The sequence below is a fragment of the Rana temporaria genome, chromosome 7 (genome assembly GCF_905171775.1).
Source record: "Rana temporaria chromosome 7, aRanTem1.1, whole genome shotgun sequence".
Classification (NCBI taxonomy): domain Eukaryota; kingdom Metazoa; phylum Chordata; class Amphibia; order Anura; family Ranidae; genus Rana; species Rana temporaria.
In genome coordinates this window covers 104300430-104322408 of record NC_053495.1, presented here as the reverse complement: position 1 = coordinate 104322408, position 21979 = coordinate 104300430, and positions in this window count along the sequence as shown.

Below are 21979 nucleotides of genomic sequence, written 5' to 3'. Positions count from 1 at the left end.
ATTTAGGTAACATTCTTCAGCTCCTGCCCCCTCTGACAGCAAGCATGGGATCTTCTCCCCACACCCGCTATCACTTTTAAAAATAATGCAGCTGTGTGGGGGTCTGCCCACACAGCTGCATTATACATTAGCAGATTCCTGTGATTGAATAAACTACAAGTACCGTTTTCTACCACGGTGCTGATGAGCGCTCTTGTACTCAACTGACATGTCCTCTGGCTTTCAAGCAAAAAGCCCATACAGACAGTGGTTAGGGCTGAAAGCTGAAGGACATGTCTGCAGGAGCCTGCACTGCAACCATAATATACTGGTCATGGGTACAATGCATTCCAGGCTGCAGGAAAGAAATAATAAACACATTTTTCTCTCCAAAATAATGTGTATTGATTATTCTTTCTGTAAAGGGTGAACTTAGCCTTTACGTTATCCAATAAAGGATATTACTTAAACTCCTTTTTTTTTTTTTTTACAGCTGAAAACAAAGGTATCATTAGGGCCATGACAGAAATGTAACAACTACTGTGCTGCTCAAATTACCGTAATTGCATGCCCTGTACAAACTGGATATATGGTTCATATGTATGAACTGTCATTTTTACCAGTGAAGAAAAACCCCTATGTATGTTATGAAGGTGTAGTGTTTTGCACCTTATGCCACATTGCTTTAAAAAATAATTATAGTTTTCTTAAATTCTCCTATTCTCTTATCCACTAAACATCTGCAGTCTTCAGTTTTTTGTTCCCAGGGAATGCAAATTTACGCTTCACATTTGACAGCTAGCTGTCAACCAGTGCATGCTGCTAGCTATTAGACTAGTCCCCACTAACCAATCAGCATGGTTTCTGATCTCAGTGAATTCCATGAAATGGTAATTATATAAGGTTTACCAGTAAACAAATGTTTCATGACTCTGGCTATTAAGAAATGTATTTATGTAGATACTCACAGTGAAAGGAAAACATTTTTTAATTCAATGTACAGTGTTTAAAATGAAATAAGAAAGGTATTTTAAAACAGTGTACCAAATATAAGCAGTATGGCTTTAAATGTGTCCACATTTTTATTAATTAATGGTCAGCAGTTGTGATAGGCAGATAAGAATATGTCACTTGCTGACTGCCTTACTGGGAAAATAGGTCATTACTTTGACATCAAATAGCGAGGTTATGGCTGTAGCTAGCCATAACCCCCAGAATCTTTTTTCCATTCAGGCGGGGGTCTTTCTCATGAAAGTGGCCTGCTTTCTTGGCTTACCTGGCGAATCAGGAAGCCTGAAAACTCATCTGGCGCTGGCGGTGGCTGAGTGAAGAGATGAGCAAACGAAAGATGACCTTTGCTCACCTCTATGCCCTAGTCACTTTCAATTCTGGCCACAGTTAAACAAGACCATACGCCGTCGTATCGTGGGCGCATATTTACGCTGGCCGCAAGGGGCGCTGCCATTGATTCACAATTAGAATATGCAAATGAGTGAGATACGCCAATTCACGAACCTACTTGTGCCCGGCGCATTAATATACGCGGTTTACGCAAGGCTTACGTCCGGCGTATAGTTATTCCTCATCTATGAGGCGCAACTCATGCAAAGGTATGGACCAGGGAACAGCCGTCGTATTTTACATCGTTTACATAGTGGTACGTGAATAGGGATGGGCGTAGGTTACGTTCACGTCGTAGGCAGTGATTCAACGTATCTTAGGCGTTCGTTCCGACGTGATTCTGAGAATGCGCACTGGGATACGTCCATGAGCCGGCGCATGCACCGTTCATTATTCGTATCTTGATGGCACTCGGCCCATCATTTACATGGGGTCACACCTCATTAGCATGGCTCACGCCCACTGCCACTTACGACGAGTTACGCTGAGGGAACCCAGCGTACATTTGGGAGCAAGTGCTTTGTGAATACTGTGCTCGCCGCTCTGCGCTACATCGGCGTAGCGTAGATTCGATACGCTACGCCGGCATAACTATGCGCCGCGGTATGTGAATCCGGGCCTATGTATCAAAATAATAAAAAAATAATAAAAATGTTAACCCCCACCCACTGTCCCTGCATGCTGGCGTGCAGTTGTGAATGCATGTTCAGGTCACACCCACATATGTAAACGATGTTCAAACCACACATGTGAGGTATCGTCGCAAACCTCAGAGTGTGAGCAATAATTCTAGCATTAGAAATCCTCAGTAACCCAAAACTAGCAACCTGTATACATTTTTAAACTGTTGCCTATGAAGATTTTTAAGTACAATAGTTTGGCACCATTCCACGAGCGCACGCAATTTTTAAACAGGACATGTTAAATATCTATTTACTTTGCATAACATCGTATATCATATTATGCAAAAAAATTGGGGTATTTATTATGTTTTTTTATTCCATTAAAGTGTGATTTTCCCCCCAAAAATTCATCTGAAAAACCACTGCACAAAAATCGTGTGATTTAAAAAATTGCAATGACCGCAGTTTTATTCTCTAGGTTCGCTGCTTAAAAAATATATAATGTTTGGGGGTTCTAAGTAAATAGCTAGCAAAAAAAATATATATATTTTTTTTACAACAAGTGTCAGAAAAAGTCCTGGTCAGCAAGTGGAAAGGTTATTTTACTTTTGCTTATTTTCCTTATAACTATATTTGTGTTTAATATTTAACCCTGGAATTAGGGTTGAGTAACTTAATCAAGAATTTCTTAAATGTATTTTTTTTTTTAATAATCTTTAACCACTTGCCAACCAGCCAACCAGCCACCACAGTTATACTGTTGCAGGGCGATTCTATTGCGTGAATCGCCGTACCGGCATGGCGCTTTGTGTAATAGATACAGTGGGGGCATGCCCAGCAGTGCTGGAGCAGCCAGTGTGCATGGCCGGCGGCCGCTATGTCCGCCAGCTACCAGCGATCACTCCACAGAGAGCCAGAACTGGGATCTGCCAGTGTTTACAAAGCAGATCTCTGTTCTGTCAGGGAAGTAGAGAGAGATTTATGTTCCTAGTGATTAAGAATAGCAATCTCTCTGTACTCCCAGTCTGTCCACTCCCCCCACAGTTAGAAACACCTTCCTAGGCAACATCCCTTCCCAGCCAGTGTCATTTACACAGTAATTAGTGCATTTTTATAGCACTGATCGCTGTATAAATGTCACTGGTCCCAATAAAGTGTCAAAAGTGTTCGATCTGCAATGTCGCAGTCCCGCAAAAAATCACTGATCACTAACATTACTAGTAAAAAAAATTATAATAATAAAAATGCCATAAATCGAACCCCTATTTTGTAGACGCTATAACTTTTGCGCAAACCAATCAAAAAACACTATTTTTTTACCAAAAATATGTAGAATAATACATACTGGCCTCAACTGATTAAGAAATGTGTTTATTTTAATTTTTTGGGGGATATTTATTATAGAAAAAAGTAAAACATTTTTTTTTTTCAAAATTGTCTGTCTTTTTGTTTATAGCACAAAAAATAAAAACCGCAGAGGTGATTAAATAATACCAAAAGAAATCTCTATTTGTGGGAAAAAAAAGGCATACATTTTGTTTTGGTACAACGTTGCATGACAGCGCAATTGTTGGTTAAAGCAGCGCAGTACCATATCGCCAAAAAATGGCTTGGTTATTAAAATGGAGTTATACCCAAAAATGGAACTTCTACTTTTTGGAACCCTCCCCCCCTCCTGTGTCGCATTTGGTACCTTTCAGGGGGGGGGGGCATATACCTGTCTAATACAGGTATTTGCTCCCACTTCCTGGCATAGATCACCTCAGTGATCTTACGCCACTTCCGGCGCCTACTCTGTACCCCCCGCTGTCTTCTGGGAGACGCACAGCTCCCAGAAGACAGCGGGGACCAGTGAGGATGCGCAGCGTTACTCGCACAGTAGGGAATCGTGAAGTGAAGCCGCAACGCTTCATTTCCTGATTCCCTCACCGAGGATGGCGGTGGGGCAGCAGAGAGACGATCGGTTGCTCGGGTTTGGCTGCCGACATCGCGGGCACCATGGACAGGTAAGTGTCCATGTATTAAAAGTCAACAGCTGCTGTATTTGTAGCTGCTGGCTTTTAATAAAAACATTTAGAGGGACCTCCGCTTTAAGGGGATAAATCCTCTCGGGCTGAAGTGGTTAAAGTGGTTGTAATCCCCAGTCATTAGATTTCAACTAAGCACATATATCTGTAGTGTTTAATTTTCTTTCTCCAAAGCTCTTGTTTCTCTCTGGTGCTTCGTTCCTCATGTCAGCATGAGTCACTTCAAAGATGTTTACCCAACAACTGAGATACATTAAAGATGAGGAGGGAGAAAAGCACACAGCTTGTCTATTCAGAATACAGCTCTGCATATTCCTTCATTCCTCTGCCTATGTGGAGGAGGGATGTATCCCTTTCCTCATATCAGCCCTCACATAGGGGTTTATTTACGAAAGAAAAATCCACTTTGCACTACAAGTGCAAACTACAAGTGCAAAGTGCACTGAAAGTGCACTTGGAAGTGCAAAGTGCACTGAAAGTGCACTTGGAAGTGCAGTCGCTGTAAATCTGAGAGGTAGATTTGAAATGAGGGGAAGCTCTGCTGATTTTATTATCTAATCATGTGCAAGCTAAAATGCAATTTTGTTTCCCTTGCATGTCCACCTCGGGTCTGCAGCGACTGCACTTTCAAGTGCACTTTCAGTGCAATTTCAAGTGCACTTTGCACTTGAAGTTTGCACTTGTAGAGCAAAGTGGATTTGCCTCTCGTAAATAACCCCCATAGTGTATTATGCCGTGTACACACGATCATTTTTCAGCATGAAAAGAAAAGAAGTTTTTCGGCATGTAGAAAAAACAAAGTTTTTCCAACTTCATCATTAAAACGACGTTGCCCACACACCATCGTTTTAAAAAAATGCTCTAGCAAAGTGCGGTGACATACAACACGTACGACGGCACTATAAAGGGGAAGTTCCATGCGGATGACGCCACCCTTGGGGCTGCTTTAGCTGATTCCGTGTTAGTAAAAGACGATTCACGCTTTTCTGTCTGTTACAGAGTGATGAATGTGCTTACTCCATTACGAATGGTATTTTACCAGAACGAGCGCTCCCATCTCATAACTTGCTTCTGAGCATTCGCGGGTTTTTAATGTCGTTTTAGCCCACACATGAACATTTTTTACAACCCGAAAAACGACATCGCTTAAAACGTAGTTAAAAAATGCAGCATGTTTGTTTTTTTTTTTTTTTTCGTTTTTCAGAACCCCAAAAATTATGTGAAACCCACACATGATCATTTTAAATGAAATTTTTTAAAAACAATGTTTTTTTTCATGCCGAAAAAGGATCGTGTGTACGCGGAATAAGAGATGTAACTGCAGTTCTCCACCCCTCCTCTGTACTCCTCACAGATGCAGAAGAATTTTTGTTCCAAAACTGCACTTTTGAAGGGTTGTAAACAAGAGAAGACTGCAGATAAACAAGTAAAACCTATGTAGTAGGATTTGTTTCATCTCTGTGTATCATCTGAGGCTATTCGCTTCACTGGGTATATGAGAGGGTTTACAACCACTTTGAGGCAATATAGTCAGTACCTTAATCTTTTTGCAGGTAAAAAATATGTATTTATAGGGGCGTGTCCGGACGCCAACCGAGTCAGCCGCGCTTCTGAGGAGCTCCTCCAGGCCTGGCAACAATCAAAGGCCATCCTAAGCCAGCCTGCATCGTAGGAAGCACCAAATACCTCAGCCTGACTCCACAACATCCCCTGATCGTTTGGGTACCTGTATCGGGTCTCCAGACCGGCTGTGATTCCGGTAGATCAGCGCCAAAGCCAGCTTCATCGGCGGAGTCCCGCCGCCATCTTGCGGCCTACGAGGCCTCGTAGACCACCGGGCTCGAGTTGCGGGGCCTGGAGCGACCGGACATTCCACAAGCTGCTCCCCCGAAAGCGGAGCCCCCCGATCGGCCACCCACTCTACAACTTCGGCGGTGACCGGCTCCGTTCCGTCCTGCGGGGACCCGCTGACGTCCTGAGGCCTGTGAGGCCTCCGCACGCACCGCACTCGGGTACCGCATCCGTGGGCCGGGCGTCGGCCGCCTCTTGGGTCTAGCTACACCAGCTTTTCGGGGCGGGAAGGGAGATAAGGAGACCCCACAGACCGCCAGAGGTGCCTCACAGTGGACAGCGTGCCGTGCATGGAGGTGAGCAGCGGCCATCTTGGCACACCCAAACCCCTCAATTCACCTGTCTCACCAGTGCCCTACAACACACACCTATAGTCTCTTGCCCGCAGGGAGGGGGTCCAGGGACACTGTTAATCAAGCTCCATTGCCAGTAGTAACCCTGCCTCCTCACCGGCTACTCTGTGACCCCCGGGGTGTGTTTGAACTATCTGTTCTGGCCGTCAACACGGTGACCATTTTGCTGCACCCGACCAAGTAAGCAGTATTAATCACCACCTCCATAGGCCTCCTCACACCTAGGTCTCATTTGAAACAATTTGTTCTTGGGGCGCATGCGCGCGAGTGAAGGAGATGGTTGCCTGATTCCTTAGCTCCGCGCCGTCGGAACCTATTAACCAGCCTAATACAGCACAGAATCAGCAGGGCTGCTACTCTTTAACCTCACCTGGCGGCTATGTACCGTCCCGCGAAAAATAAACAGCAGAAGAAGCAGCCCAGTAAACATTCCCTAACCTCAGGCAGAGGCCGGAACAAGATGGCGCCTGAACCTCCCGAGCCTGATGACGAAACCCGGCTCTCTGCTACGGGTTCGGGATCCCCTGCTGACAGCCTTCATCTGTTCCCCATGGATGGGGAGAGCTCCCTCCTTGCGGATTCGGAGGCTATGCTGGCCAAATTCCGCAGCATTGTGAGGGATGAAATCACCGCTGCCTCTCGTAAGCTCTCCTCAGACTTTGTGCGGGGCCTTAAAGAGATAGGCCATCGCACTAATCAGCTGGAGCAACGTATGGACTTGGCCACCACAGTGCTTGATGGTCATGAAGACGAGATCTGCAGGTTATCAACTGAGTTGGAAACTTTGAGGGACAAGTTGGAGGACGCGGAAAATAGGGCCCGCAGAGATAACTTACGCGTCCGCGGTATCCCCGAGGTCATTACTGACTTGCAGGGCACAGCTACTGCCTTCTTCCAGGAATTGGCGCCTGACATACCGCCGGACAGGCTTGAGTTTGATCGCATCCACAGGTCTCTGGCCCCCAAGCCCTCTGAGGGGCCCCCGAGGGATGTGATTATCAAGTTCCATTATTATCGCACCAAGGAGAAGCTTTTGCAATCTGCAAGGGAACGCCAAGACCTCTCATTTCAAGGTAATCCCCTTCAGTTGTTTGCTGACCTTTCACCGGCCACAATTGCCAGGCGACGGGGCCTAAAGCCTTACCTTCAAATTCTTCAGTCCCGTGGGATAAAGTACAGATGGGGATTCCCGTTCAAGCTTTCTTTTTCACATCTGGGTCGTCACTTCCAAGCTACCACCCCTGCCGATCTGAAGCGTCACTTCCAGGATCTCCAGTTGGACCTCCCTCCATCCCAGCATGATGCTCCAACTTCATCCTCTAGGCCTGGACCCTCTGGACCACCCCGTCAGCTCTCCAGGGCTTCTCAGGGCTCTCAGTCTGGATCCCAGGCACTGCGGGAATTGCAGGCCCAACGTTTTCAGCAGTCCAACAATGGTTGAAAATACCTGTTTTTTTTTTCTTTTCTCTTTCTCACCCTGATTACACCCAATTTATTTTTAATTTGTGGCCCGTCTGATCCTGTGTTGCACTATCTGAACGTTGCTCTCTTGTTAACCTCACACATGGATCGGGTTGGCGGTCTTTGGTTTGTGTCCCCTTGCTGTTGCCTTGCCCCGCATTGTCCATGCCTGTCTGGCAGGGGGGGGGCGTCCTGTTGGTCGCCCCGCTTGTGAGATGGTGGCCCGGGACATTGAATGCCCTCCCTTTGTTGCCCTACGGGGCTTTGGCCTGGACGTGCCTTTCTGTCTCCTCCTCCGATGATGTCCCCGCATTTTGCCCGAGCGGGTCGGGCTGTGCTTTGATTTTTTTTTTTTTTTTTTTTTTTATTTATTTTTATTTTTTTTATCATATTTTTTCAGTTCATAAATTGTTTGTTTTGCTTATTTGTGATCTGTTGGGGGGCTGTGGAGGAGGGGGGGTGCATTTTAGGCCAGGGGACGCTCCTACAGTTTACCAAATTGGGTGTTTCTGGGGAAGCCATGCCACGGCCCTCCGCTCCTGTCCTGTGGGGCGGGGGGGTCGTGGTTATGGTTGTGCTGCATTGGCCCCTTTTGCATCCTCGAGTTGGCGGCCATATGATGGTCGTCCCTCGGGGCTCGGGGGGCCTGCACGTCTTATATCTTCATATGCTGGCGGCCCGTGGCAGTCGTCATTTATATTGATGTTTCTAACTGGTCTCCATTTTGGTTCTGCCTAGGTTTTATTTTTGTAATTTTTTATTTTATTTTTTTTACATATTTTACAGTTTCTGTGCTAATGTTAATTAAGTTTATCTATCTTTGTCAGGATAGGCTGGTGGTTCCGACGGACCACTGCTCCCCCCATGTGTTGGCACCTGACTGGGATGTATTTCTTAGTCACGGTCCCACCCCATTGTGGGCTCCAGTGCCCACGTCATGATGCATCTATGTTCCTAGTCTTTGCTCTACTCCGAGCTCTAATTTGTCTTTTTTTATCTTCTGTTTTTCCCTTTCATTATTCTGCCTCTTCTTTTTTCCTTCTCTCTCCCTCTCCTCTTTGGCCCCCGGGGTGTGCGGACGGAGTACATCGTAGAGATATTCTCCTGATCCAATGACCCTTCGCTGGTTGTCTCTGAATGTCCAGGGCATGAACTCCCCCCATAAAAGAGTCAAGGTTTTCAAATACCTTAAACAACAAAACATTGATATAGCATGTTTGCAGGAGACCCATTTCTCTATTTCTTCTTGTCCTAAATATTTTGCTGCAAATTATTCCCAAGTTTATTTAGCCAATGGCCCTACTAAACAGAAGGGGGTTCTCATTGCCATACGTAATTCGGTTCCATTTATTTGCAGTAAACAGATCGCTGATCCGGAAGGCAGATACCTCCTTTTGCAGGGTTCTGTTCAGGATAATGAGGTAACTATCATGACTTACTACGCTCCGAATGATAATCCGGGTCCCTTTCTGACCCATGTCTGCTCCCTGTTGATGACCCATCAGAAGGGCACGCTCTTGCTTGCGGGTGACTCTAATGTGACGCTGAGCCCCTCGCTGGACAAGTATCCATCGGAACATACGTCTCCCTCTCCCGCTGCCAAAAAGTTTCTACAGGCTTTGCGTAACCACGATTTGGTAGATCTCTGGCGGGAGTTTCATCCCCTTGGTAGGGACTATACTCATTATTCTCATCCTCATCATTCCCATTCCAGGATCGACCATATGTTTGTTCTCCGGAAACATCTTCCTCTGGTCGACTCTGTTTTCATCTTAGCGGCCCCTTGGTCGGATCACGACCCTGTTTTGACAGTATGTCACTCTCTTCTCAGCAAACCGCAATTTTCCCCATGGGTCATGAACGACTCTCTCTTATCTTTTAAAGCTATCTTTGAAGATATTCAAAAAACCTCTAAGGATTACTTTAACCTCAACACGGGAACGGTCTCTTCCCCAGTGACGTTGTGGGAAGCGTATAAAGCGGTCCTCCGGGGCCATGTGATTCGCATAGCGTCGCACCGTAAAAGAGAGCGTATTCAAGCTCGTCGTGCTCTGGAGCAACGTTTGGAGGTCTTGTCTGCGACCTTTAAGCAGGCTCCCTCCCCGGCGAATCGCAGGCTTTTGGATGCGGCCCGTACGGACTTGGATCTGTGTTTAACTGATGAAGCCGAACGCACTTTACGTTGGGCTCGCCAAAGGCGAATAAACCTAACGCGATGCTGGCTAATAGACTCCGAACCTTCGCCCCTAAATTTACTCCCATAAACCTGCGTACCCGCCACAACGTTCTCACGGGTAATCCACAACGGATATTAGATGAATTCCGCCACCGTCTTACGAAGCTCTACTCCCCCCCTACTCATTCATCTACTCAAGGTCTAGATACCTTTTTGTCTGGCTTATCCTTACCTTCTCTATCAGACGCACATAAGTCTTTAATGGACCGTGATATCCAGGTCCAGGAAGTTCTTCAATCTTTTCTCAGCTGGATTTCAGCTATCTATGGCGCCCCCCAAGCTAAAGTTCGGTACTATGGTTTTGAGTCGTCTACCTTCCCCGTTAGGAGGGGGACGCGGCAGGGCTGCCCGCTTTCCCCGCTCCTGTTCGTCCTGGCTCTTGAGCCTCTGGCCGAGGCCGTTCGATCCCACCCGGACGTGTCGGGGGTGGAGGTGGCGGGTACCTCGCACAAATTGTCATTATTTGCAGATGACATCCTGTTGACCATCACCAAACCCAGAATTTCTCTCCCCAACTTACTGTCACTTTTGGATTCTTTCGCCTTGCTCTCGGGCTTAGCTGTTAACCAGGCAAAGTCGAAGGCAATGTCTATCAATATTTGCCCCTCGGAGTTAGATTCTTTACGGTCTGCGTTTCCTTTTCAGTGGATGACCTCGTTACCCTACTTAGGGATTAAGCTTACCCCGAAGTATTCCGAACTATATCAAGCCAACTTTCCTTCTTTGTTTGGCAAGCTGACAGCTATGCTCACTTCTTGGTCCACTCTTCCGATCTCTTGGTTCGGGAGGGTGGCGACGGTACGTATGACCTATCTTCCGAAATTGCTTTATTTTTTTCGGGTTTTACCTGTTCAGGTACCCTCTCACATCCTTAGAATTCACCAACGTAAAATTATGCAGTTTATCTGGGGCCCCAAGAAGCCCAGGATTAAGAGGCAAGTGCTTTTTGCACGCAGAATTAACGGTGGCCTCTCGGTTCCTAATTTGTATGCTTACTATACCACAGCGGGTATCGCTCCACTGTCTCGCCTTCATGAGAAACAGCAAATGCCACTGTGGGCTACTTTTGACTTGGTGGACTCTCACCCAACACCTCTGGCCTCTCTTCCATGGCTCCCTCGAGCGCATCGTCCGTCCTCTATAGGCCCTTGTCTGGCCCATTCCCTTAGGTTGTGGGACGCGGTTAAGTATTCTGCGGGTCTGATCTCTCCACATTTGCCGTTACTTAGTCTCCTTCATAACCCGTTATTCCCACCAGGTAGGGATAATCCCTTACAGTTTACATGGTGGACTGAACATGGCTTTGTAGATGTTCATTCTATGCTCTCCCCAACCAAGATTATTTCGTATTCACTTTTACGTTCCTCCCATGATATTCCCCTTAGGGAATACTATAGTTACTTACAACTTCGACATTTTCTCCAGAGCCTAATTAGATCACGACCTACCCCCTATACCATGACTCCCTTTGAAAGCTTATGTAGATCGCGCCCCCATTCCCCGGGACTGATATCTCTCATTTATACAGCGATTATCAACTCTAGGAGACCACCCTTGAGACCTTACCACCTTCAGTGGGAAGCTGAACTGGGGAGGCAACTCGATCCGGAAGATTGGCAGGCTATGACCGTGGCATTGTCTAAATGCTCTACTAACGTCCTCTTTCAGGAGAATGCTTATAAAGTGTTCTATAGGTGGTACTATACCCCGGCCAGACTGGCGAGTTTTATACCTTCTTATTCTCCCTTGTGTTTCCGTGGCTGCTCCCAGGAGGGTACTATGGCACACATCTGGTGGACCTGCCCCAGGGTATGCAGACTGTGGGTTAGAGTCTATGCGTTGCTCCGCAACCTCTTCGATACCAACCTAAAGAAGGACCCTTTTGAGGCCCTCTTATGGAAACCGATCACGGAGCTTCTCCGCCCTGAACGCCAGCTGGCGGCGCATGTTTTTACTGCAACTAAGTTGATCATTGCAAGGGCCTGGAAGACCCCGGTTCTCAGTTTTGAAGCAGTTAAAAACTGTATTAACGATATTATGGTAAATGAGAAACTCACTGCTGTCTTAGCAGATACCCACGATAAATTTCTCAGGGTGTGGCAACCCTGGGTGGCTAACAACCACCCCTCACGATTTAATCCAACACTACTTTCTCTTTGATAGGTCTCTGTTCCCCCCGCCCCGTGGACCCCCCCTTTTTTTCTCTTCCTTCCTTTCTTTTTTTCTCTCTTTCTTTTTTCTATTTACTTTTCTCTATTTCTTTTTCTCTTTCTCTTCATTGCCATTTGCTCATGCGTCTTATCTAGTTGACTTCCTTTCTTTTCAAACCTCCCTTTCTATGCGGCTTGGGCCCTCAGGCTCGGTCCTGTCGGCCCTGGACGCGGGATGCATTATTTGTTTTATACTTTGAAAAACAGATATCCTTTGCTATGTGCCTGCTAGAATTTAGATTTTTTTGTGTTATTTTATGTACTATCTTAAAAAAAAGAAAGAAATTTTTTTTTGAACTGTTGCGTATTGTATAGCAACTTTGCTTTTAAGTTTTATAGTTACTCCGGCGAGTTAGCCGGCATGTTACCTAAGCCATCATTAGGTTAATTTAGCAGGACACTTTTCATGAGTACGTTCTATTGCCGGTCCTCGGGATTCGCCTTGGACCCCTGGAAGCCGGATTACTCTCAGGTTTACGGACTATCTGTTCTGATGATTGATAACTTACGGTGTGTCCACCGCTGTTTTATCTTTATTTTTCTCTTTGTATTTGTTTTTGTTTATTGATGTCTCTTTTCAATAAAACTCTTTGTACAAAAAAAAATAAAAAAATAAAAAATATGTATTTATTATTTTTCATATTATGAGCCTGTAAAGCATTGCCCTCAGGATCAGCAGATCACAGGTGCAATCCCAGGCTCCTGTAGAATGTCAGTGTAGCTGTCTGCATGTACCTCATATGGGCAGGCTGTTACTGAATGACAGGAAACATCTAGAGTGCTTAGGAGAGATCTGGTAGTTTATTGAAAATTACAAGCCATCAGCCACAATAGATGATGGTAGTTGTATTTCTTCTATTCACAGAACTCTGTGAATGAATGCATGTAACTCCTGTGCAATGAAGGAAAGGTGGGACTGCAGTTTTGATTAATAAACACATTCCATTTCTGGCTATAACAAATTATAGACAATAAAGGACGACAAAAAAAAAAAAAAATCACAGTCCACTTGTCTGGTTATTATATGATAATGTATTTTACAACATTAACAGTCTAATTGAGAATAACACATGTATTGTTAGCAACAAAGCAAACAAAATGCCCCTTTACCTGATATAAAGCCTGCTAAACTCTAAAGCCTCGTACACACAATCAGATTTTTCAATGGGAATTGTGTGATGACAGGCTGTTGGTGGAAAATCTGACCGTTTGTATGCTCCATTGGACAATTGTTGACAGATTTTCCACGGACAAATGTTGGATGGCAGGCTTTAAAATGTTCCACTCCTCCCTGAAAGGTGTCAAATGTGACACCGGAGGGGGGGAGGGTTCCTAAAAGCGGAGGTTCACTTTTGGGTGAACCTCTGCTTTAACATACACCTATAGTGGTTGTTTGGAAAGTGCCACATTCTTTGTTTTATAAAAAGAAAGTATACCCCTCAGAGTAGCACTAAAAATCTTTTCATTAAAGATAGAGTGAAGGGGGCGTGGCCGAGATGGCGGACTGAGCAGACATGTGCTCTGAGCTCTGCTGGAGAAGAATCTGGAATTGTTATCCGTACCCGGGTAAAACCTTGCTTCTGATGACCCTACTACCCCTGAATGCCTTCTAAATACTCGGGGGCCCACAACGGGGAAAGAAGTTGAAGTTTCCCCAGGGGTGGAGGTTGCAACGAGCCCGGTGCCCATCCTATTGCCACCGCCAGTGCGCCTTGACAATATGGCGTCGCAGACGGACCATGAGGATGGGACTAAATCCTCCCCGCCAGGCATCCCGGAGGTGATGGCAGCTATTACCACCTGCCAAGCCGCTGTTGCGACCTGCCAAACTACCCTCACCTCCAAGATAGAGACCGTGCAACTGGACGTAGGGCTTCTGAGGCAGGACATTGACAAAATCCGCTCCAGGGTGACGGTGGCTGAGCAGCATGTGGGAGATGTGGAGGATTCTGTGGCAGACCACACAACTTTTATCCGGGCCAAACAGACCAAAGTGCGGGCTCTTAAATATCTGAGGAGGATGCGGAGAATCGAAGCAGGAGGAATAACCTCCATATCATCGGCTTGCTGGAGGGAGTGGAGGTCCGCGACCCGACGGTCTTCACTGAGGAGCTGCTGCACTCCCTCCTGCCCGTGGTGCAGCTCTCTCCATATTTCACAGTGCAGAGGTTCCATCGGGTGCCGCCGCGGCCTGGTCCGGAGGGAGCACCCCTCCTACACTGATTCTCTGGGACCGCAATTAAATTCTTCGGGCTGCTCGGGTGGCGGGAGACATCCAGTATCGCAAGGTCCGGCTGATGATGTTCCCAGACTACACCATCGAGACCCAGAGGCAACGTAGATCGTTTGACGTAATCAAGGCTCCTCTCCGTCGCAAGGGTGGACGGAGAAACGGTGAGGATCTTCACCAGCCCCAAGGATGCCAATGCGTGGCTGGAAGTGCTGCCGCCATAGTTCTTCTTGCCCCCTCCTGAGATTTGCCTACCTTTGTGTTAACTGTTCCTTTGCTAATTCAAACTGGGATAGAGGTATGTTACCCTGATTCACTGGGTCTGCGCCTGGGACTCTACCTGGTTGAACCCTACATTATGCTGTGACTTTCATGCTGAGTCCCTGTGCACTGCCTCAATGTCACTACTGTATGTACTGTCACAGGTTTTATGGCTGGCTATAGGCACGACCCTTGTACTACCCGGGTGCCTACGTTTGATGATTTTTTTTTCTAAACTCTCCAGCACTGTGCCTATTAACTGTTTTTTTTGGGGGGGAAATTTTCTATTTTTCTGCAAGCTTTTGTGCCGCCGTGATGGAGGAGTCCTAGCCAGGCACCACGCCTCCCGGTTGAGATAACTGTTCTAGAACACGTTTTGGGACACATGTACTGCCCGCTGTTCAGGGGGGCACGGGGTGAAGGGGGGTTAGATGGCCGTTGCTATCCGCTTTAAGTTGGGTCTGTTTGTTCATTGTCTAATTAGGTATTTGGTTGGTCTATGCTGTTTTTTATGCTCACACATTTCAGGTGTACTTGGTGTAACTCAGGTGTCGCGCCTTCCCTGCACCGTGGATTGCAGGCTGCGGTGGAATGCGGGACACTTTGCGTGGGGGGGGGGTGTGGATGCTGTGGTGGCTGCTAACCCTACTGTTTTCATTATTTAATTTTTTTTGGTTATGGCTAATTTTACAGTACTGTCCTGGAATGTACGAGGACTTGACTCTGCTATTAAGCGATTGCTGGTGTTTAAATATTTGAAGAATTATAACCCCCAGATCTGTATCCTGCAGGAGACCCACCTGGTGGGGGCGTGGGTTCTAGGCCTGAAGAGGGCCTGGGTCGGTGCCCACTACCATGCTTCCTACTCCTCATATGCAAGAGGGGTGGGAGTCCTGGTACATAAGTCTCTTCCCTTTCAGCTGTTGGCGGTGAAGACAGACCCGGTGTTGGAGATTTGTCATGCTGCATGCCATGATTTCCGGTATTCCATATGTGATTGCGGGGTTATATTTGCCTGACCCAGTAGATGTCACCTGCTTACACAATTTAATGCATGACGCTACACAGTATGGGGCGGACAGGGTACTGCTTGTGGGGAATTTTAACTTGGTGATGTCTGCGGAGCAGGACAGGTTAAGCAGCTGGCCCCACTGGGAGGACTCATTCCACCTGATGGATTTTTGGCGTCACTTCCACTCCTCGGAGGCCCAATTTAACTTGTCTCTCGACCACCTACCGGACATTGTCTCATATAGACCTGGCATTTGCCTCACCTGCCCTGTTACAGGGGGTGATGTCTACTGAGATCCTCTCCCGTGGTATTTCGGACCACGCTCCAATTATGGTGGGGATCCAGGTGGGTCCGGTGAGTGGTCCAGGGTTATGCCATTTGTCCAGGTACTGGATAATGGACCCAGAGATCCAAACACATCTCCCTGAAGCTATCAATAGTTTTGGTTGACTAACGATGGCTCTTCTGGGCCCCTGGTGCTGTGGGATGCCTTCAAATCATGGTTAAGAAAGAATGCATTTCTAAGATAGCGGCAAGGAACTTGGGCAGTCACTTAGGCAGTTGAAGGAGCCGGCTGAGGAGAAAGAGCAGGAATATGTCCTAGTCCAGAACCAAACCACCTATGAGGTCTGGCAACATACATTGTGGGACTTGTCTCTGCTTAGATTGACCTTACACAGAAATTACTGCTAGATAAGGCGCAGAGGGTGTTTGAATACGGAGACAAAAATGGTAAACTGTTAGCCTGGCTGGCCAAAGGACAATTCATGGTGACGCACGTGGGTAGGATAAGGGACTCCGACTGCCAACCCCTAACCACTCCTGAGGGAATTAGTAACAGGTTTCTCCAGTTTTACCGGGCACTCTATTCTTCTAGGGGGACGTATAGTGCCGCCGACCTGACTCACTATTTGGACCAGATCCAGCTCCCAGTCTTGCATCCCGATACTAGCGCAGAGTTAGAGAAGGATATCACGCTAGAGGAGGTTCAGGCAGCGATACAGGGTATGCAGGAAGGTAAGGCTCCTGGGCCTGACGGTTTTCCTATCGAATTGTACTTGGTCCATCAGGAGGTGCTGGCCCCTAAGCTCACCTCCCGCTTGGCACAATTCTCTGCCAGATTTCATGTCAGAGGTGGTGGTGGTGCTGGTGCCCAAACCCGGTAAGGATCCAGAGGAATGTGTCTCTTATAGGCCAATTTCACTAATTAATGCGGACGCCAAGTTGCTGGCAAAAATGGCTGTCAGGTTAGCATTGGTCATTGAAGACCTGGTCCACCAGGACCAAACTGGATTCATGTCAGGGAAGGGCACGGACATCAACATCAGTAGACTGTTTCTGAACTTGGACGCACCCCAAGATAACAGAGGCACTAGAGTCATAGCTTCGCTAGACTTCGACTTCGCTAGAAAGCATTTGACTCCATGGAGTGGGAGTATTTGTGGGAAGTCCTTAAACGTTTTGGTATAGGCCCCAAATTCCTGCACTGGCTAGGCATGCTCTACAAGTCGCTCAAGGCCAGGCTCTGTACAAATGGCAGCCTATGTGAGAGTTTTCTCCTCCAGAGGGGCATAAGGTTGTGCGCTGTCACCTAGCCTGTTCGCCCTGAGTCTTGAGCCATTGGCGATACTGATCCGGGAGCCCCCTGCTTTTAGGGATCTCAGGCTTGGCCCTTTGGAGGAGAAGATTTTGTTATATGCAGATGACACTTTGCTATACTTGCAGGACACCGGACCCTTATTACAGGCTGCCCTGGAGTTGTTTGATGAGTTTGGGCACTTCTCTGGGGTCAGGATTAATTGGACGAAGTCCGGAGTGTTTCCGTTAGATCTTTAGGCCCGAGGCGCGGTGTCGCAGACCCCGCTACTCTGGGTGGAGGAATTCAAATACCTGGGTGTTGTGGTGTCGAGAGACCTCCAGGCCTTTCGGCGTCTCAATCTACAACCCATAGTGTCGAGACTCAAGGACCAGTGCTCTAGATGGCGGGACTTACATCTTAATCTTCTCGGCCGTATTAATGTGCTGAAAATGCTCTACCTGCCTAGGTTTAATTATATATTCCGTAATTGCCGGTTTGGCTTCCTGCCTCCTTTTTTAAGGAGCTGGATTGCTGTATGAGTGCTTTTCTTTGGAGGGGCGCTAACCCTAGACTGACCAGGTCGACCTTGCAGCTCCCTGTGAGCTGTGGGGGTCTTGCGTCACCTAACCTGAAAGTGTACTTTTGGGCGGCCATGTTGGTCACTGTACGCTGGTGGTTCGAGCAATCCAAGTCCAACGCAGCCACGTGTTTAGAAGCGGCCATTTTGGGTTCCCTTCGGGAGTTGGGAATTTTGATGTATAGGGGTGCCGCGGCATACCCTTCGCTCCCGGTCCCTACCAGAGTGACCCTAAGGGTGTGGGGGGTGGCTAGGAAATTGTTCCTTCACGATCGCCACTACTTTCCCTTTTGTCTGTTATGGGGAAACCCTGCTCTTCCACACTTTCGGATGTTACCTAACCCGCACCTGTGGGCCCGTTTTGGGATCAAAGTACTTCAGGACATTATGCCACAGGGGGTACTCCTATCCTTTGCAGATCTTTCAGCTAGATTTTGACTACCGGGTGGGATGCTATTTAGATACTATCAACTGAGGCATGCTGCGAGAGCGCAGTTTCCTCTCCCCATAAGAAACACTTCTAGCGCAGGAGACCCTCAAAAAGACCCTTTGTACTTTGCCCTCCTTGGGGTAGACTCCCCAAGGATTGAGGCCCTGTGGGAGAGGTCGCCGACTGACATCCCTAGTTTGGATAGGGAGACCTGGAAAGAATGCTTTGAGACGAATGATTTCTTCTAGGGACAAGTTAATACACCCTAAATTTATACACTGAGTCTACTACACGCCGCACAGGCTGCACAAGATCTACACACAGAGATCCCAGGAATGTCCCAGGTGCCATTTTCCAGATAGCACATAGCTACATATGTTTTGGACTTGTCTCTCCTTGGCTGGGTACTGGGCCACAGTTTTTGAGTGTATCAACATCCGCCTGCAGTTGTCTCTTCCAATATAGCCTAAATTGGCCCTGTTGGGCATTCAGGACGATGATCAGCGACCTCGATACACTAAGATGCTTATTTCCTATGTCCTATTTTATGCTAAGAAGGAGATCTTACTCAGGTAAACATCCCCCTCTCCCCCCACAGTCGAATCCTGGGACTCCTCTATTAATGCTGTGTTGCCCCTTTATAAGTTGACATATATCAATAGGGGCGGTCCCCAGGAATTTGACCGTCTATGGCTGCCTTGGATTGAGCAACTATAGTTTTTTTTTTTTTGGGCAGTAGACCTAGGGATCGGAACCCGGCATCCATGTCGGAGGGGATGGCTGTTCTCCCTTTCCCCGTCTTGGCAAATTCCTTCTGTTGGGATGGGACCCCGTATGTTTGCAATAACTGTGTGCCCTTGTATTTGATATAATATTTGTATATTCATTGTGCTACACCTGAATATATTTTGTATCTGTTTATTCAATTTTCCCTGATTTGTGTATGAGTACTTTAATGTCTGTCTAGTGAGATGATGATATGTTTTTTTCAATAAAGACCAACCTTATTGTTAAAAAAAAAGTGTGAAGAGCAAGGTTCACTAAATAAATCTTTTTTATCTGCAATTTAATTGAACTTTTATTTGGGTTTTGATGAAAGTGATAACATGCAAATACATTCTGTGCATTATAAATAAGGAAAAAACTGCGCTTAGACAATGGAGAAAAAACAAAGGCAGCAGCTCTAATGAGATACACACATTTAAACAGAATAAAAAAGAAGAGAAAGCTGCGCCAATAAATGGATTTAAAAATATGCACATCAGTCCTCAAGAGGACATATACTGATTGTATTAGGTTGTATATCCTATCCCCAGAATGACATAGGAATTAATTTACACCATATATCAACAGACCAGTAAAACAAAAAAAAATCCACAAGTTGATAAAATCCACAGGCTAATAACAGTCCATGAGCTTACATGATGACACCACTATGCTTGATAACAATAGGGAGGATCTATTGAAGATCTGCACACATTCTGCTAAACATTCTCAGCACCCCATGTAGGAATAATCAGCACTCATTGAGCAGAGATCAGCCATATGCTGCCTGATAAAAGTCGAATGGTGTAAGTCCAAACTAAACACTGTCAGCCCCAGCCTGTGTTCCTGCTATGCTCCACACTCCTTCTGAGCAGAAAGGTGCATTCACATCTGCAAATGTACCTACTCTCTGATTAGATGCAAGAGCACCAGCTGGGTTTCCTGTGATTAGCTGTCGGAGGCAGCCCCATTGAAAATTTGGTAAGCTGGGTGCTCCTGCAGCTAATCATGACATTATAATTGATCATGCAGCTATCACATTCACAGTCATTGGCCCTGCCTGCATCCAGGGACAACCATGTATATGTAATCACTGCATGAGCGACTCTCCTCCCAAACTTTAAAAGTTTGTTATCCTAAATGAAGAATGTGTCTTTCCTTTGTATGTTGCAGATTTTACCTGACAGGGCAGTTGAACAGAAATCGATCAGTAGATCAACTTCTGTTCAACCGCAATGGTCGCGCGTGGATCAAATTTGTCCGGTGCCTGCTGAACCTTTGACCACTGCATATCAGTACTACTTGGATAAGAAAAAAGGAGTGGATTGCTCAAGACCTTGTCCTAAAAGATGAACGGTTAGTTACAAAGGTATCATGTACGACTGTGTTGTTTGCTTTAGAGAACAAAGTTTATCACTTTCAGCTAGAAATTTTCAGCATGCCACTATTCACTCTCTGGAACATCAATCATATAGGAATAAATCAATTACAAATAAGGGCTTTACTTTAGAAAAAAGAAAGTGAGGGATAACCCTTCAGGTCCTTTCTGCATTTTTTTTAATGAACCCTATAAACTCTATTTACAGCAATCCATCTGCCCATATCATAGCTGCAGGTTCTGTATTAGATCCAATTGAAAATATGAAGGTTAATAGGCAGTGCTGTTATTTGTCTGCCTTGTTCATTTTAATTTGGTCCTGGAACTTGGAAAAGCTTCAGGGTTCTTATGAAAAATAATATAAACACAGACTTTTTGTGGAACTTTTGGTGTTATAGCATAATAAAAAAAAACTATAGCTCAACTGGTAATGTTAAAAGGTTATTTTGGAGGAGTTAAACTCTTGTTAGATTATAAGATGTAATACTAATGGGTTGATTTACCAAAGGAGCTGAACATCATCACAAAATAAACTGATGTGAATGTTCCTAGCATATACGCCTGTAGGATGTACTCTGGCAAAAGACATTGAGAAAAAACTGCTAAATAACAATATAGCAGTGTGAACCTTTATTTGTCATGTAAAAATGCAGGTGTGGGTTCCTTTAACTTTCTTTCACACAATCCCCTGGTTCCACACCCCATTGGGGGGGGGGGGGAGCTCTTGTCAGGTGATTGGTACTCCTATGTTAATCCAGGCATTCTAGTTTACATTTATTCAGTAAACTCCCGGTTGAAATTACCCTCTGATCATTCTGATCCTTCAGCCAATCAAGGATCCTGTTACACTACCACTTCCCTGCTGGACTCTGCTTAAAAATAAAGTGGTTGGTGTTGTAATATGTATAAACCATAAGCTACTTTTTCTTAAGATATATTTGTTATGTTAGAATACGGCTATTTCTTATCTTTAGGCAACATCTGTTTTTCACTTACATAGACTTTATCTTGTGGCTTGTGGTTAGGTCGAAGTCTCAGAATATATTTCCTGTTCTAACTGTAACATGTGTGATTGAGATGGAAACAGGAACATGCATTATCAGGGTGGAAACAGGTGTATTGCTAAATAAGTCTTGTGTCTTTTCCTGATAACACATATACGTATTATAGTCGCTCCCTCGTAAGCCCACACTTTTTAAATTTTATAAATACTCTGCACATGTCCAATAAAGCAGACATCTGATTGATACACTTAAGCTACTGTTCCGTGTGTATTATTTTCAGATGTCTCTCAGATCTGACGGGTCACTCACAGTTATCCTGCATTACCTAAGGCCCTGTATACACGATCAGTCCAAACTGATGAAAACGGACTGAAGTTCAGTTTCATCAGTCCAAACCTACCATGTGTATGGCCCATCAGACTTTTGTCCTTCAGACCAAAGTTTTAAAACTTGCTTTAAAATCGGACTGATGAACTGATGACCGATCGGTCAAAACTGGGAGAAGGAGAGAAGTGAAGAACATGACGTCACAGCGCGGAAGAAGAACTCATCACAGCACGGAAGGAGAAGACGTACAGCACGGAAGAAGACACCGGACAGCG